Below are 18,800 nucleotides of genomic sequence, written 5' to 3' on the forward strand. Positions count from 1 at the left end.
CACCGAAGGGAAGGCTTGTGTCTCTTATTTCCTTGCATAGAGACATAAAAGTGAATTACACTCTTTCTTTGCAGCTGTCATCATGTGGCCTCTCAATGACTTATCTGGCGACCAAAGTAAGGCTACTCAAGCAATATATTTTACATGACCTTTGCAAAAATGCTGAGAATTCGTCCTACAGGCAGTGCATTTTTATTAACAGGTTTTTCCATGACTGTAAAGCCAGGAGTTGTATAATATCTATGAGATTCTTACATTTTGAGAAGTTAATAAAAAAAAACCTGGCACCTGTGGGAAGAAGAAGCACAATAATTGCAATCAGGGGAAGGCAGGGGCGGCCCCTGCTCGGCAAGGCAGCAGCTCCCTGCAAGGCAGCCAGCCCCAAAGTCTCAGGGACCTGCTAGGACACAAATTGCTCTTAATCAGCCACGGTGCTTACAGCATCCTGAGGAATGAGCTGAAGGTGCTCTATGGAAACCATAGTTCTGCGAGTTTGTCTGCTAAGTGCAAGATTTAGAAAGGAAGCAAGCTTGACCTTCACAGTATGCAAAACTTTGGCTCTGGTCCTAGCTCTTTTCACATGTGAATAGTTCCTGTGGGGCCTCTTCATGTGCTCAGAGTAACAAACAATTTCAGGATTTAGACCTTGATCTGAATCAAGGGTAGCAGCAATACCTTCTGATGAAGAGAAGTATTTTGTTCATAGCATTTTCTGCATGGACAGAATTAGTCTGACTCAAACTCTTCAGTTTTATAACTGCTCTGGTTTGTAAAGGGTTCTTGCCCTTGCCCTTTTCCAGGGTTTCTCCCCAATATCTGTTAAATAAGCCACCTACTCCTTGCTCTTTTTTTTTTTTTTTTTTTTTTTTTTTTTTTTTTTTTTTAATGAAATAACAATTTTTTACTAAGTTTGACTTCTGTCTGTGCATTTCAAACACAGTTGAGGCAGAATGCTGGATCCATTGTAGCTTAGACACCTCTTGGAAAGCTGGACAGGTCATCCCCCCCAAGACATGCCCCTCTCTTTCCTATCTGGACTGGATGATGCTATTGCAGTTGATTGCTCTTGCACAGGACAAACCACCCTGAAGGTCACTTGTGTCCAAGCAATCCACAAAGATTCCTTCCCCAATTGCCTCTTCTTAGGAATAAAATGCAATTGTCCATTATAGACTTTGCTATTTTAGAAATCCTCTGTAACAGCAGCTTGGTGAAATGGCTATTAATAGGATTGATAGCCAGTCCTCATCTGTATGCCACCATCGTGATGTAAACCAAACACGCAGGGCTGCACTCTGCTTTTTATTTTTTAGCCTTTTGTCTTTCTGTATATCCCATTTTATTACAAAATGTTCAGGAATGATGATAAATAAGTCTCGTTGACTGGTAGGTGTTACTCCGAGCAGTGTGATGCACAGCAGCCAGGACACAAACTCTAATTTGTGGGTAATGTTCTGTTTGTACATAACAAGGCACCTCTGACATCTGTATGTACGTGGGACAAAAATAATGAAGTCATAACTTCACATAATTCACAGAATTTAGCACCCAGTAGAGTAAAATACAATGGGCATTTAGTTAGAGTCAGGCGACTGAAATACGATATGGAAATATGACCTAGAAGAAAAGGCATTACATCTGTTCTGGAGTATTTCAGCATGGTTAATGGTCATGCAATTGTTCATTCTGAGTCCATATTCAAAGAATCTCATTGAATATATGAGTTAACAGGTAAGATGGAGACAATTCAGTGAATGACTGGGGATTTTCAGAAGCTGGTTTTAGAACTTGCTCATCCTCTCACTTATATACCTTTATTTCAGAGAAATTCTGACATTTAAACTATATTTAGCAATAAAAGTGAGGCATCACCTACATCTTGCTAGAGTGAAGAAGGTAAATTAAGGCTTTCACAGACATTTTCATACTATTTTTAAAGAAGAACACATGAAAAACGTGTGCTGTTAGGGTAAATGCAATGGCTTCTCTTCATCAGAAGAGTTTAAAACTGTCTTGTCACCCAAGTACAGAAAAAATGCTCAATTATTTACAAATAATTATTGTGTTCACTGAGAAGTCCCTACTGCAGGCATCTGGCAAAATACTGCAAATAATACAAGCTACTCAAATTATTAAAATCAACACCAGAAATTAACTATTAATTAAACTGCATTTTCACGCAAGCTGAACTCACCACCACAACCTCACTGCGCCATCACTGATCCCTGACCACAGGTTGAACTGACTTCACAGCCCCCACCCCCGGCTGCATCGCCCCGGGCATCGCCCCCAGGCGGACCCCCCGACCCCAGCGCTGCCGCTCCCGGGGAGCGGGGTCCGGCTCGGGCGGGACAGCCCGGCCCGACGGACACTGGAGGCCGCCCGGGGGCGACCCGAGGCCAGCGCTGCTCCCCTCGGCGGCGGGTCCCCGCCGGAGGCTGCGGCACGACCCTCTCGCCTCTGTCGTGGTCTCCCGCACCCCCGAGCTCCGGCCCTAAAGAGGAGCCGCCGAAACGTGCGGGACGCCCGCCCCACTGCGCGCCCCGGACACCCAACAGCCCCGAGCCCGGGCACCCAACAGCCCCGAGCCCGGGCATCCAGTATCCCCCGGGCCCGGGCATCCAGTATTCCCCTAGTCCGGGCACCCAGCATTCTCCGAACCCGGACATCCAACACCCCCAAACCCGGGCACCCATCACCCTCGAGCCCGGGCATCCAGTATCCCCCGAGCCCGGGCACCCAGTATCCCCGAGCCCGGGCACCCAATATCCCCCGAGCCCGGGCAGCCAACCCTGCCGCCGGGAAGGTTCCGCTCAGCCCCGGGCGCTGTCCCCCTGCCGCCCCTGCTCGGAGCCTTCTCGCGGCGCCCGTTCGGCAGCGGGAGCGCGGCTCGGCCGGCGGCTGCTCCGCTGCCATCCCGGGCTGCGGCGGGGGCGGTAGGAGCGGGCACCGCCGCACTGACGGGCAAGGAGGGCGGGCGGCGGAGCCGGGGGCGGCAGCTCTTCTGCAGGCACGGGCGCTCTCCCAGCCGGGGAGAGGCCGAGGGGCGATCCCTAATATCCCTCTTGCTTCTCCGCCGCGCCCCTTGTGCCGGAGGGGAGCCCGGCGGAGGGAGGCAGGAACGCATCGCCGACGCTGAGCTGCCCGGCCGCCTCGGGCGGCGAGAGCCGCGCCCCGCTCCGGTCCCGTTCGGACCCCGAGCGCCGGTTGTCCCCGCTTCTCCCCTGTCTGGGAGCCGCCCGCCGGGCAGTACTGAGGGCGGGGGGCGCCGGCGGCGACTGGGGCCGCCCCCCGGCGAGGCGGCGGAGCGACCACACCGCCGCTTTCGGGGGATTCTCCGAGAGGAGCGGGCAGGGCGGCTCCGGGAGGGGGAACCCCCCTCGGCCCGGCTATTCGCGTCCCCGGCGTCGCTCCTCCTCCTGGCGCTGATGTCAGCCGCGGGGAGGGCCGGCTGGCAGCGGCAGAGCGGGGCGCGGGCGGCCGCGGCAGAGCCGAGCCGGAGCCGCCGCCGCCGCCGCCGGGACAGCGCGGGCTCCGGGGCGCCGCCGGCAGCGCAGCCCGCGCCCCCAGGGCCAGCCGGGCCAGCACCGGGCCAGCCCCGCCGGGAGCCGGGCGAGCGCCCAGCGGCGGCGGCTGCCCCGCGGGGGAACCCGGCGCTCCGGTGTCCGCAGCCGCCCGGCGAGGGAAGGGCTGCCGGGCTGCGCTGCGGAGCCGCACCGAGTTCAGAGTCTCTCCGCGCAACTTGGGTTACGCGGCCGGACCTCTGCGGACTGGTGCGGGGCTTCCAGGGCGCGATTGCCTTACCATCGTCTCGCAGCTGCAAAAGCAGATAATTGATTAAACCCAACAGAAATAAAACAAACTCAGGCTACCTAAAAGTTAGGATACCTTTTTTTCCCCACCCCGTTTCTTTTTCAATTTTATTCCCTATGTGGAAGTCGTGTGTGATTCGCGCTCGGCACACTGCATGGGAAGAAGCGGCTAGTGCTGTGGATCGAGGATTTGCTGTTGCAAAGCGGTCTAACTTCCATGCAGTGGGGCAGCCTTCACTACTCTAAACGCCTTGATGATGTGCTGAGGAGCCCGTGTAGATTGGCATCTTGTGCAGAGAAGGCACTTAAGGTAAGAAAGGGGCTTGGGGAAAAGGGGGATTTTTATATCCTTTTATATGATATCTTTTGTCCAGCACCCCCCCCCCCCCCCATTGGACGCAGAGCCTTAGCGGTTCATCCAGAACAGTATGGATAGGCTGGAACCGATCAAGTAAAATGAAAGTCTTCTCCTATGAAAAGTGCACGGAGCTCACAAGTGATTGCAAAAGCTGTATTTATTTTTAGTCTGGTAGCACAGCACGGTGAGGATGTGTGCTCACGGCGCGGACAGTGAGCAACTCGCCTAGCTCAGGAATGAGGAGATCCACGGGCTCAGTCTCCGATGGGCAGTTTGCATTGGCTGCTGCATTTTGTTGAATGTGTACCCCCCGCTACCTCCCTAGAGCATCCCACCAGCCTGTTTGATTTGTTGTTTTTTGCAGATATAGTGCCTACTATTAATGAGAGGGGGTGAGGGGTGCGAAAAAAAAACGAAAAAAAACCCCATATGGAACATTTTATTGATGTGATCGTAATCCTGTAATGGAGATTGCATTAAATGAGGATTGCATCAAAATGCCAGGCTGCTGTGGGGAGCAGAGAAGGCAAAAACTATGCTGGATTGTAAATGAAGTTCGTTGATTGAAGGATTTTTTTTGAACCATGAAGGGATGTCTGTAAGCTTAAACTTGCTGTATATGTGTAGTACTGGAATGGGAAACCAGATGAAGCTGAAATGTGTTTTAATTGACTCAAGCTCTGGATACAGTTAGAATTGGTTAGAGGCATTGCAGTGATGCCCAGTGAATTCTTGGTTTCAGCTATGGAGACCACAGAAAGGCAAGGAGAGAGCAGAACACAGAAAGAGAAGGAGAGAACGTGATCGTGTGGGGAAGGGAAGATGGTTTGTGACTTTTGCCATCGTGGTACAGCTCTTGCAGCCTGCTGGCTACAGGCAGAAACCTTGCAGGCGATGTGGAAGGCAAAGGATTTATCTCTTTACTCTCCTTTTGCAGCCTGGGTGTAGCTGCCTGTAAAGTAGCTGCGAGGTGCATGGCAAGAGGCAAGCAGGGACCTATTTGCCCTTCTCGGACACTGAAGGAAACTGAGGTTGGGAGAGATGCAGTCGCCTCAGCTGATCCTGCCTTTTTGAGCTTGAGTTGATAATACATTTTGAGTAATTGTTGCTGCTTATCTCAATGGGCAGCGGAGGGGAGAAGGTGTTCAAGTTTATTGAACCAAAGCAGACCTGAGAACAGTAGATACTATCAGTTTTTGCATTCTTTTTGCGCTCAGTTGTATTCTGGCATAGAGAACTGAGCCACAAAGAGCATCTTCTTCAAGACTTACTGACAGGAAGCCTAAAGACAACAAAAAGATTAAGTGAAAGATAAATTGTAACTTTTTGCTTGTCTGCAGTGGAAGTAGCATTGATCTGCCAGATTGCACAGGTCAAAAGAGGTAAGATAAGGAACAAAGTTATTTATTTATTTATTTATTTATTTACTAACATTCCCATACACATAAACAAAGTTGGCGTGCAGAGAAACATCCCAGAGCGCGGATGCACCGTGGCTGAGCACCACCTAAGAAACTGACGTGAGAAATTCGTGTAAGAATCCTCAACAGCCCCTATCTGTAACTGCAAAAGAGTTGGTTAAATGCTAATTTGCAAACCAACCCTGAATAGCTGATGTTCTCAGAAGGAATTTGTTTTCCCATTTGTGTACAGAATCTCAGGTAGCATCTCCAGAACTCAGTCTCTCTCTTGCTGTGTTTTTGGCATCAGGTTGAGACGGAAACTCTTATTTTAAATAATAAAATGAAGAAAAGCAGTATAAGCATGCTGAATTCCTCTTCAGCATTTTATTTTGGCAAAAGGCAACTTTTCGTGAATTGTAAGAGATAGGTTTAGAATATTCATGGCTTAACTCCAGGGAGCTTAGTGTTAGCTCAGTAGGCAGAAGGTTCTTCCTCTAAAGAGGTATCTGGAAAAGACATGTTTAAATTTCAAGCTATATTCAGTAGAGACTGTTGGTTTCCATATTTTAAAATCATTTTTTAATGCCTCTTAGGGGAATGATGCTTAATCTGGGCAATAAAGCAAGTATTCCTAGCTTGCTTTTTTAATGGAAAAAGCAAGCAATGTTCTCCAACTGTACTTCTCTATGTCCAATACTCCAGATTTTACTCAATTTTTTATCAAATAACAGCTGTGGAAGAAATTTTGTCCTTTGAAACCATGGCTATCCATGCAGATCTTGGTGTGTATTTTTGCTACAGAAGAACTCTACTTCATGGCTGCATTGTTCATTCTTGAAGCATTTCTTTAAATGTGAGCCTCACTATAGTTAAAGGATAATTTATATTCAGTGTAGTACTGTCTGCAGAGTGGAATTGGCTTTATACATCACAGCCTCTGCAAAAAAAGAGATCAAAGATCTGAACCTGTGGTCTTGTATTGCATTTGTATTCTAGGTGGACTTGAGTAATCTCATAGTGGAGCCATTCACGCTCCCACAGTTAGGAGTATGTCAGCCTTTCCATTAAAACACCCATTTGCTTAGGAATGTAATAGCTGGTTTTAAGGACGGGCTCCAAGCTTAAATTGGAACATTCATACAGTAAAAAGAAAAAAACAGATATCCTAAACAATCAAGTCTTAATAGCATTTGGTACTGCTGAGTTTATAGAAAGCTTAGCAGGAAACAACACCTGTATGAAAAACTGAGAGGTTAAAAGGGAAAAAGAAACCAGCAAACCTTTCAAAAGGCCCTTTTGGATCCAGGTGAATGTTTCCACCTGAATTTTAAGGGACCCTGCGGTTTTTAAACAGTCAATAGGACTTTTCTTAAAGGAGGACAGCACTGGCTCCAGGCAGGAATTAGTCAGATCTCAGTTCAGTTTCACACTCCATCAGAACTAATGCCTTTGGCAGTGATCCAGGTAGTTCTTTGGAGGGTTAAGTTGCAAGAACAATAAACTCCAAGCCTTGTATTGTAACCAGTGAAGTTTTCCTTTCAACGAGCCAAAGAGAACCGTTCACTTTTGAATAGTGCTGATTGTCTGACCCAGGTGTTGGAAGCCTTTGGGGAATGCTGCTGCTAACTCTCACTTGCCAGGTTGTCCACCTGAAACGGGCAGCCCGGTAATCCTGCTTCCCATCAGCTGACTGCCCGCGGGGACAACGCAGAACCCTTTTGTCTAGAGCACCCCAAAGCCTTTTCCTGGGATTACAAATACGTGTGGATCCGGGAGTAGAGTTGCTCATGCTATGTAATGCCAATGTTCAAGGAGCAGGTTCAAGATGCAGCTTCCTGTATTCCAAGTGCTTTGGACTGGATGAAATAAATGAGTATTGTTTGCCATTTACATAAAAATTCTTTGGGGAGATTAATATTCTTCTGTCCCAATTACCTCTTTCTGCAAAGAGTTGGCTGAGGAAATTTGTGGCAGTTGTCTTTCTTTTGTGAAGTAGCAGTGACCATATCTGTCTTGGGTCTTTGAAAACTCATCCTCCTTGCAGATGCACAGGCGAGTAATATGATGTCAGGAGAAGTTAATGTGAAAATTCAAATACAGATGAAAAACACTGTGGGATTTAGTGGACATAATCAAATCATGGTAGTTTTGACAGTAAGTAAGAAACTGTGTCACAATTAAGTATTCTTTTCCTTTGAAGTCTGTTGTCATTGTGTTTGATGAAATCCTGTTGGAAATTATTTCTGACACTCTTAGAAAATGTATGATTTCCCACAGATTATGCAAGATTTAGCCTTCTTGATCCAACGTGGTCTGAGCCAAATCTTCCTGCAATCTGAAAAATTTTCTAGTGGAACAGTGCCTTCCATAACTGCTTTTTGCTTTACATTAAGTACATACTTTAACTTCTGCCAGTCCTTCAGGAGTTCTACTTGTTCCTGTGGTATTGAAGGCATTGCTGTGAAGCAGTTTTACTTGCAGGGGTGGCAGAACTCAGCCAGTTTAACAGCAAATGCTTTACTAACTTTTCAAGGAAGCTCTTTTTAAATGGGTGTTGTTTTCCTTAATTTAAGTTGCAAAGGGAACCTAAGTAACCAGATCATCAAAGAGCCAAATGCGTTGTTAGAGAGACAGATTAATGTTGAAGTCACTGGAGACTTCCAAATTCAATAGTGAAATTACAAGCAGAGGTGCCCACGGTCTTTAAAAGCCATTGCTGGTGGGTTTAATGTGGCAGATCCCTGTGCTCAGAAACTTCTGCTTCGTCTTCCTGCCAAGGGAACATCTTGCCTTGTGTTCTACTTTGATGTGATATGGTTGTTTTGGGGAAGATTTTCTTCCTCCAAGCCGGTCTAGAAATAAGATGTCACTGGTGATGTAGTCTGTTTGCATATCAGTGTTTATCTGTTACATCCTTAAGGACATAGTTTTATTATTGTTGTAGGAATTTAATTAGTAATTATGTATGCTCGATGCTGTCTACTGAAGTAGCAGGAAATACATGCTAAAGGGGGAAAAATCAAGTATAAGTTTATAATGCTTATGCACAGCATATTTCATTTAACCAACTGTGCTATCTTGTTAAATAAATAAATGTATATGTATGGAAATCTATGATCTGCTGGATACGTGCTCTCACACGTGGGCACGCTGCAGCCACATGCACTCATGTTTCCAGCTGTAGTCCCTGGCACAAGACACAGGCATGCCCACCCCAAGGAAAGTATGAAATGCTTGGGGGATGACTGAACTGCATAAAGTGGAGAAGGGAACAGTTATAAAAAAGCCACTGTCTCCTTCCAGCTTGTAACTCAGATTTCATTAGGTCACTTTTTTCTAAATAATCCTCCTGAGAAAGGAGGTTTCATGACTGAGTTTTGTCTCTGCTAATGGAAGTAATCATTTAAACCCATGTTTAGTCATGTCTGCAGGTTCTGTGATTGCTCTTGTAGTTATAAAAGTGTGTCTCTCCCTGTCTCCTGACAGGTGTGGAGCTGTGTCCTGACAGGCACACGGTTACCTGGATCATTGGTTTTCCTTGGGTGTGATGGCATTTTTCTCCCTGAAATGGAGCTTAGCTTCAACTGGAGGCACCATGTCAAGGTGCAGGTTGGATTCACAAACTGGAAAGAGATTTTCCTAGGACTTGTGGGATGTTTATGATGAAAGACCTAGACTTGTTAAATAGCCAAAGCAATTGCTGTAGTATTCCCTAAAGAAAAGTGCAGAGGAACTCTAGTGGTTGGAAATTCCATCAAATGGTGACTTAAAAAGAACAGTAACATGCATATATAACTCTGAACTCAAATGATTTAGGGCCTCAGTGTAGTAGTTTGTTTAGATTATAGTTGCTGTCAGTAATTTATAAATATATGTAGGATACAAGGATGAAACTAAAGCTATCATTAAATGGAGTAATGGCTTCACTATGTCAGCCATTTAATTGACCCTTGGAAAATGTACGTGGCAACGTGTTGTAAATCAAAATCAGGAGTGCAATGCAACACAGTAATAATTTTGGGGATGAAAATTGGGAAAAGAATACGTAAAATTCATTTTCTGTTCATCTCCCTACCTTGTCTTCACTTGAGGCTTTCCAGAATGAATGGATTCCAGTGAAAGGTTTTGAAATAGTTTTGGGTAATTGGGACTGTCCTCCAGGAGATCAGCTCAGTGCTTGTCAGCTGAGTGTACATCCACAGATCACTGTTTAAAATTCATGATCAGGAGACCTGTAATTTAATGACTTATTAAAGAAAATGTGATATATAAAGTAAATCAAGAGTTTTGCTCTCCTAGTTTGTTACAGAGGCCTCATCCTCTGACCAAAGGGCAGCTGAATTGGCAGTTATTACTTCTTTATCTTCTGTGATTCCACCAGAAACTTCAGGAAAAAAACCCATACACTTGTACGTGTACAATTGTTTATGGCATTAGTGAAATCTGAGGTGTGAAAGTTACAGAAGGGTCCTTAGATACTGGGAAAATAAGTGTATTTTAATTGTATGCAATCAATCTGGAATAATGATGACTAGAAAAGTAGAACTATCATGAGATCTTTGGTATTCACATATTCCCCCACCTATATATAAGCCCTTTAAATATATCTATGAGAACACCATAAACCATACTTTCTTAGCAAGAAACTCCTTTAAAATCCCTCTTTAAACTGTTACAGGATAGTCGGCCGTCAGTTACAGTTATTTGTTTTTTGACAACGTGTTCATTCAAATATCAGGTTGTATCTTGCACAGTGTAGATTTATCCACAGAGGAAGAAAACTATTTTCATGAGCTGCACTGGGAGTACCCTAAAGCAGAATGCAAAGTATGTTTGAGATCAGTTCACAGAACATTAACTTGAGGTGTTTCAAGCTAGAAAGGGGGAGAAAAAAGACACTTGGCATATCATTAAAAAAAAAAAAAAAAAAAAAAAAGGTTGACCACTTTAAAAAAGTCAGAAATCAAAGACTTTAATGCTTTCAAAGAAATGTCTCGCTTGTGTCTCTGGTCAGAAACTGTTGTGTTCTAGCTGAGGAATGAGGTGGGATGTGTTGAACACTGGCAGCCCTGTGAGCACTGAGTCCCTGAGCCCTTCTGGCTGTGTCAGTGCTGAGCCATCGGCGGCTCTGAGCAGCCTGAGCTCCTGTGCAGAAGGGAGAGCCATCCCTGGTGCCTAAACACCAGCGACTCTCCAAAGAGTTTTGACTGTTTTAATGGAAGCACTAAAAAACTGGCTTTCTTCCATCCCTGAAAACAAGGCAGATTGAATTTACTCCTGCTTGCTATTTCTCACCTTCTAAATGTGACTCCACTGCCTTTGAAATAAGTTTGTTAATTGAAGCTGAAAAGTTGGTGCTTTGATGGTTGAGTTTGGGACCAACTATTTCTTATTTAACATTCTGTGTTTTGTGGCTCATCAAATGGTTAAGTATCAACCAGTCTGTCCAGGTAAGGCAGTGGAACCCTCAGCACTGGAGAAAGACATGGTTAGATATAGGACAATCACACTTAACAAGAAATACACAAAAAAAAGAAGATTCTCTCTACTTTCCATTAATCTAAACTTAGACAACGACAGAAGTTAAAACACTGAAGGAAGTTTATAAACAGGAAAAGAACTGGCTGAAATTTACCTGAATTTATGATGAAAATAATTTACTTTTATTCATAGAGTCATAGATTTCTTGTAGAATAGTGGGTTAAATCTGAAATCCATTGTATTATCCATTAGGTTGAAGAAAAAAGGTAAATGTGCTGGTATTTTTTTTTTTTTTTTTTGGTGCTAGGACAGTCTTTTTGTGATTGTATTGCCTTCCACAGCTTATATTCATTAGGAGGTTCCTGACAATATAAATGGAATTTGTCTGCAATTCCATGTTTGAGTAATGCTCTTTGGAATCACTGGGTAGGGTACTTTAAAAATACAAAGCAATATCTTAATTAACAAAGTATTATTGCTCTTTGAGGCTGCTTAGCATCATATACTGGGTCAGTTGTCCCGTAACTTCTTCCTTTGGCTATTTCTTTTCTTGCTAACTTAGCAAGATAAGCAGGTTTTGGCTTTTGGTCATTGTTCAACATCAGTGGAAAGACATAAAACCCCAGAATATTTAACTGTTAAGTTTGTTGAAAACTTTATCTGGCTTCATAAAAATGACATTTGCTATCAGTCCCCTTAATGTCAGTGTTTGTACTTTTGTTGTAGCGCGCACTTAACAAGAAAAGAGGATTTAAAAAGTAATGTCTGAATCAAAAATTGTGCAACATGCCTCTCCAACACATGTGGAGAGTCTCAGTTCCTTACATGTAATTCATTTTGGCAGGTACAGTACTTTTAGGCTCTATTGTATATTATAAATGCTAAAAAAAAAGCATTGAAAGGAATCATTGGGAAAAGGTTTAGAGTAAGTGATTTAGAAGAGGCTGGCAGGTGGTAGTGTGGCTACTGCAGGAATAACTAAATTCTGGAAACCAGTCACTTCAGAGTATTGGATCCGTGTCTTGATTTAGTCATTACTGAAGCAGAAATCACTTTGCTGATCTGCTGAACTGCGAGACACTGGTTGATGGAGATACTAATCAACCAATTGAAATTGCTTTCTGAAAAATTTGGGATGCTCCAGTGATTAAAGGGATAACTTGGTCAGGACAGCTCTTTAACTGCTGCGTAGGTGGCTACATGTACATATGATACTTATGTAAAACTGTGGCACTACAAATAGGTCTTTTGGAAACCTCTAAGGGGAAGTGAAGTGGAAATGATGAAATTTCAAGATACTCTTGGAAACAGCTTCAGCGTGTTACTATGGTAGTAAAATACCTGTTGATGAGCCTCACAAAAGTTAGTTGTGCTCAGATATTTCTTAGTCTGAGGGCTGAAGGAATTAATGTTTTTAACAGACTGTTTTGTAATCCATATGACCAGTTTTAGGATGACAGCCATCATTTTGTGAGCCACATTTATGGCAGATCTTCCTCCTTTCCTTTTCTTTTAATACTCTTTGACTGATGTTGTTTTTACAACCTCAGCCATAACAGTTTTGGAGGGAGAAACGTCAAATCTATTGTGGGTTGGCAACAACCATTTTCTTTCTCAGCTTTTGAAGGTCCTACTCAGTTTTGTGAAGGACCCTGGAAATGGGAGTCCCATTTTTGGAGTCCCATATTTCTGTCAAAATGGAGTTTCCTGCTGTGCTTGATATCACTGTGATTTTAGGCTGAGTTCTACATGCTAATTTGCACTAGATCCTTTGCCATTTTATGTTTCCTGAATATAAAAACTCTATTCATTGAGTTTCCTAGTGATTCGGAGTGCTGCAAGCACATTAGATAATCTTGGTAGTAAACCAAAAGAAATACTTGAAGCGGATTCTCCTTTTTGCGCACTACAGAAATGTTCACTTAATATACAGAAGTATCCTTGGAAATTTTCAAAGCTTGACCCAAGGCCCTAAGCAGCCTAATGTAACTTAGAAGCTCGAAGCAGGTTTGGCTAGACAGACTCTCTAGAGGTCTTCCAGTCTGAACTTCCCTGTGGTTCTATAAAAAGACATTGACTCCTCTATGTAGGTCACTGCTTTTTGCCTTGTCTCAACTGAGATTTTTCGCTCAAATTCAGGAGCTTGCTCTCTGCTTGCTGTTCTGGTTGTTCAGGTGATGGTGAGGAGAGGGGCAGGACAGGAAGAGAAACCAACTAGTGAGCAGAGGAGAGCTGTTATTTTTGGGTTGTATCTCAGCACTGGTTGCTATTCCTGTCTCACAATGTGCTATTTGGTGTAATTTTGGAGGCCTCCTTCAGCTGAGGTTATAGAGACAAGGCTGCCACTTCAACAAGTCATCTCTTCACTTTGTGCAGGGCCCTTCTGAATACAGGTTGAAGCACTGCTTTTGATCTATAAAATTCTTTTTAGTTTCCTTTCTCTTTCCAAGGAAACCCTGCTGTTAGTTTTTGTTCTTCTTTAAAGGCCAACTGGAAAGCAGAAGCCTCAGCTTTATTAACAGAGCTGAGGGCAAGAGAACCCGAGACTGATTCTTTTCCCTTAGTCCTACAAAACCTAAGTTAGTTGACATTCAGAGCTGTAAGACAAACTTGTTAATTCAGTTTTTCCTGAGGGTTTTCTGGGGTGGACACATTAGCTGGAGTGTAATTTTGTTTGTATTTGTGAAGAGTGTTCTGCTGATGCTTCATGTTGATGGTTTATTGCTCTTGACTACAAGAGTGACTGGAGGTTGATTGGCAGATTCCCTATAGAAAAATGCAATAAATGCAGTTTCTAGAGAGGGACTTAACAATGTATGACTGTGAGGATACGAGAATAAAATCAGTTTGAGAATAGACTGTGTTTTTATGGGCAGAAATTTAAGTACTTTGATTAATATAATAAAAGATTCCTACAAATCAAACCAAGGATCATAAAAATCCTCTGAAAAGGATATTTATGGTTACAGAAGTTCTAATGTATTAGTTGTTTTATCACGGAATGATTTGTCAAAACAGGCAGTCAAACAAAAATTGTTCACTGGGAAGAAATGAAGAAGGTGCATGAATGTGAACAAGCATTTAATGATTTTTGTTGTTTTTAAAGCTTAATTTCTGGTAGTTTCACTTACTTCCCATGCTGTTTGTCTAACATGATGTCATTGGCATTTTTTTTTTGTACATCTAAAAGGATCATAATACTGCCTATGCTAAATTTAGCTGAAATTAAGATTAAAAATTACTTCCGTGGGTTTGTGTTGGTTTATTTGGGCCAATTTTCACTGAAAGCTCAGCAGAATACTGCAAGTACTCATTCAGTATTTTCCGTCCTTGACTCTTGCTGTGCCATTTTGTTTCTGCTGTCTGCAAAAGAACATTTTCCCTTAAAAAATACTTAGGTGTTACTAAATTTTTCAATAAATGTCTGCTGCATGCAGTTGGTTGGAGATTTAGCGTAGCTGTTCCACAATTATGGACTGTTTCCTTCAGATTCCACTGATGAAAGCTGCTTATCCTAATTATTTGTTTATCTTAATGAACGTGTGGTAAAGGCTGTATTTCATTTGTACCGTTAGACACTCTCAGCCTGATATTTTCAGAACCCTGCAGATGTGGATTTTAAACAAATGAAAAGAGCAGATGGCGTACAGGGAAATCTTTGGTAGGCCAAGAAGCTAAATCAAAGTTTCCCTGAGTTCCAGGAGGTACCTTATGTAGGGACTGCTTTTCCATCACTAAGAAATTTAATAATATAGTGTTGATCTACACTATGTTGTAGAATCTCCTAAATATGCAAAATATTCTTTAGGAAAAGCCTGAGCCATAGCAAGAGATCTGCACCGTGCACTCTGCTTTTTAGAATGTATTTTAACACGGGGCTTAGCCTTGCTTTGAGACAATCAACCCTGATGGTGCTGAATATAAAAAATGTCAATATAATTAGTCATCTCCAGCAGAAAATATTTTTTGCCATTTTTTCCCTTTGTGGAGGAGGGGATGAACTGGTTTTCAGTTACTCTTTATCATTTCGGTTTCTATTTTTGCCGCCGACTGGGAACATTTACCAATTACTTTTTTCCATCTTGTATTTAGAGACGGGCTATCTTATGAGATAAAGATTTAGAACTGAAATGCCCTGGTGTATCAGAGTGAACTGGTGGTAATTCAGCAAAAGCTTCTCCTTGTCTGATGGTCAGGAATAGGACACAGAACTGTCCATGGCCAGCTTTGGATATAAAGTCAGCTACTTACACCACTCCAGTGCTAATCCATGCTCTCTTAGTTAAGACATTGCAAGGGTTCATTGTAGAAACTTTATATTAAATGTTCTGGGCGAGGCACTTATGTATGAACTGTTTCTGTTTTGTTTTGCATTGGTGCAACTGCAGTAAAAATTATGCAAATAAAAGATGGTACCCAGTAAGTCAAAACACAGATAGTTGTTCCGATCCTTCCCTGATCTGAATTACCCTAAAAGAATCTCAAATACCCATCATTTCAAGCAAGGCAAGAGAGTGCAATTTAAATGTACAGTTACCATCATAGATACCATGTATGGGCTCTATAACCAAAGGGAAATCACAGATTTTCAATTTCCCTTGGAATTTGTTTATTATTAGAAATGTTACCAGAGTATTGTTTGTTGTAGGAGAAGAAAATCCTGTTCAAGTTTTTAATGAATCTCTTGAGAGAGTCGTCAGATTTACAGGTTAAAAAAGCTGTAAACATTCGACTGGGAACAGTCATTAAAGGGAAGATGAATGTGAGTGATCTGCACACTTCTCCTGAAACAGAAGCCCTGAAGATGATTTACACACCAAAAAGCTGTTTCTCTCTAAATGATCTGTGTTGCTGCATTGTGCAATGAAATACAAAGTATGATTAAAGTAAGTCTGTTTGCAAAATCAGAACCAGATTCACTGTTTGGAAAATTTTTTTTAGGTAAGACTACAGTGATCTGAGTTTGAAGGGAAGAAGCCTGAGACAAATGTTTCCTTCATTTCTAGATTACAAAAAGCAGTGGAGTGCCAGAAAAACCCCTTCCTGCATAGATAATAAATTTGGAGGGTCTTGTGTTATGATTTCCTAAATGAAATAAAAATAAATTAATAGAAGTTTTGTAGATTAAATAAATAAATTTAACAAAAAAAGGAAAAAGGAAAGCCAACAAAAAACTCAATCCTCTGATGAGTTACTTTTTTTTGTAAATATACAAGTGATAGCAGAGGCCTGCTAAAAGATTTGCCTTTCCACAAGGCACTTCATACCCTTGAGTACTCACTCAAGCTTGATTGACCCAGCAGCAATGCTGTTAAAAACTCATCATTTGTGATGAAACTGCTTCATCATTTTTTCTTATCTGGAGTATTACAGATGCAGTGAAGGGGGAACAGTTTTGAATATACCACTAAAAGATATAAGGCAGATAAGTATTTCTAAACTTATTTGTCAAAAAATTTGGTCCTTGAAACATTTTAATTGGTCACCTAAGATTCCACTGAAGATGTTTTGTAGGCAAATATCTCCTGTTTCTTCAGAAAACTCCAGGAAAGGAATGGGAAAGACAGTTCTGTTGCAGTTGGGATGAATTCTGGCATTGGTTTTGTTTGGTTGGGGTAGCTCCTCAGTGAAGCACAAATGCTCTGAAAACTTGGAAAATAAGGAAACGTGAACTGTGTCCCAACCACATCTGCTGAACACAACAACAGTGGTTTCACAGTCACTCAGCTTTCCAAGAGGTCACCCCCTCTGCAAGTAATATGCATAACAAACTGCTGTATTTACAGCAGCCTCATCATTATGAACAGGGTGTATTTCAGCTGACACTGCCATTCACAACATCATGTTACCAGTTTAGTACACGACTGCCAATCTGAACTTATTGTCAGACTGGAAATAAGCAGGGCTCCAAATAAAATCACCATCACACTAAGAGGATTGATGCTTCTGCGGCATTCTCTTAATATTTTGTAAAGATTACCTGCTCCTGAGTAGTTTTTTCAAGATGTGTGTATATGCATTTAATTTTATTCTTTTCTTTTTCTATTGAAAGCCTATGTGGGCACACATATATGCATGGACATGCTGTGGCCATAAAAGGCATGATTTATGTCCTTGGTCTAAGCTGGACATTAAACTTTCAGGCTTTGGGCAAGCTTCTTCATGAGGCAGACCCAATAAAAATCCATCTCTGACCTGGCACATGTGCAGAATCCTCTTGAGCAGACTTCACCCATGGCATTCGTAACAGCGTGATTTACCAGAAAGGTAAATCAAGACAAGAAAAAAGACTTCAGGTCTGCTCTCGCTTAAGACTGAAATATCACCAAATGTAAAGGAATGCACTCATTCATGCAGAATCATTTTTGTGATGCAGCCTGTTGGTGGGAGGTTAATGAAAAAGCCTTGTGACGGGTTTTGTACTGACGTTGTGTTTGGGTATATCTTAAATAGCAGAGGTGCAATGTTACATCTTGTGTTCTTTACATTTCTTTTCGAAAGAATTTACTCTTGGACTGTCATTTCTCTACATGACTGGAAAGCAATTTGCCAATTTTCATTTTCCACTGCCACCTTTCTGTGCCTGTTTGTCTCCCACTGACTCCTACTTTTCCACAGACATGTGCCCTAAAAGGAACATTTCTTGGTAGGAAAACTCAAGATGCCAAAAGATGATTTGCACTCCTAGAACTATTTGCTTCACAAAGACTTTCAAGATTTTAGGAAGGATGCCAGCTAGTGCACAGACAGTTTGGCTCTCCAAGCCCAGCATTAAGGTTAACAAGTTGTAAATAGCTGCATGTTGCCATTATCTCCAAACCCTGCTGCTTTCAGGACACCATGAGGGCCATAATAAGAATGTTGTTCATTGCTTGTTGTATTTTTTTTTCCTTCTCTTGCCCAGCACTTACTGAAGAATAAGGTTTAAAAGTTGGACAGCTTATGATGGGGACATGATATGATTCTTTCATCTCACTGATCACTGATTTACTGATGGAACACTAACAAATGGATCACTGAGATGAGGGGAAAAAACTGAACCCAAGCCTGCCACTGGTTTTTAAAGAATCATTTATAGGAAGGAATCTTGGAATTAAAAAAAAAAAAAAAATTGTTTTTTTTTACTACAAAAATAAATACAGTGTTAAGAGAGCTGAATATATTTACAGTATCTCGTGTAAACTTTCATATATGTATAAGGCTTTCTTGCAGCTATATAAATCTGCACATCTTGATTGATGTCTTTTGAGCTGCACTGACTTATAAAAAACATGGATTGTATCTAGCATATGCCACTCAAAATTACAGTATCTCCTTTTTCAGACATATATAAAAATTCAACTTTGTGCATTTAATGAAAAATATTTTCAGTGTTTAGGAGATGCTTGCTTTGCTTTGAAAATGTCTAATGTATTAAGTGTTCCATGAATGCTCAGTGAAGCGGCCAACTTTGAAAAAAATTGAATAATTAATCTTTATTAGTATATTTTTTTCATGGAACAATCATTTCCTGATCCAGGAAGAGTTGTTCTGTCTAAATGTGGAATTCTATGTGAGTATTTCTTTCCAGCACTGATCACTGAGACACGTTAGCCTCGGATGTGCTGTGAAAGAAATGAAGCCTGATGTCATTGTCCTGTTAGTGTCCTCTGTGTGAAAACACAGAAAAAACATCACATGATTTGGTTTGAAGAGTGAAATTGCTCCATGTAGACATCATATAATGACAGTAGTGACAAGAGTACT

Source organism: Vidua chalybeata, chromosome 14 (genome assembly GCF_026979565.1).
Source record: "Vidua chalybeata isolate OUT-0048 chromosome 14, bVidCha1 merged haplotype, whole genome shotgun sequence".
Classification (NCBI taxonomy): domain Eukaryota; kingdom Metazoa; phylum Chordata; class Aves; order Passeriformes; family Viduidae; genus Vidua; species Vidua chalybeata.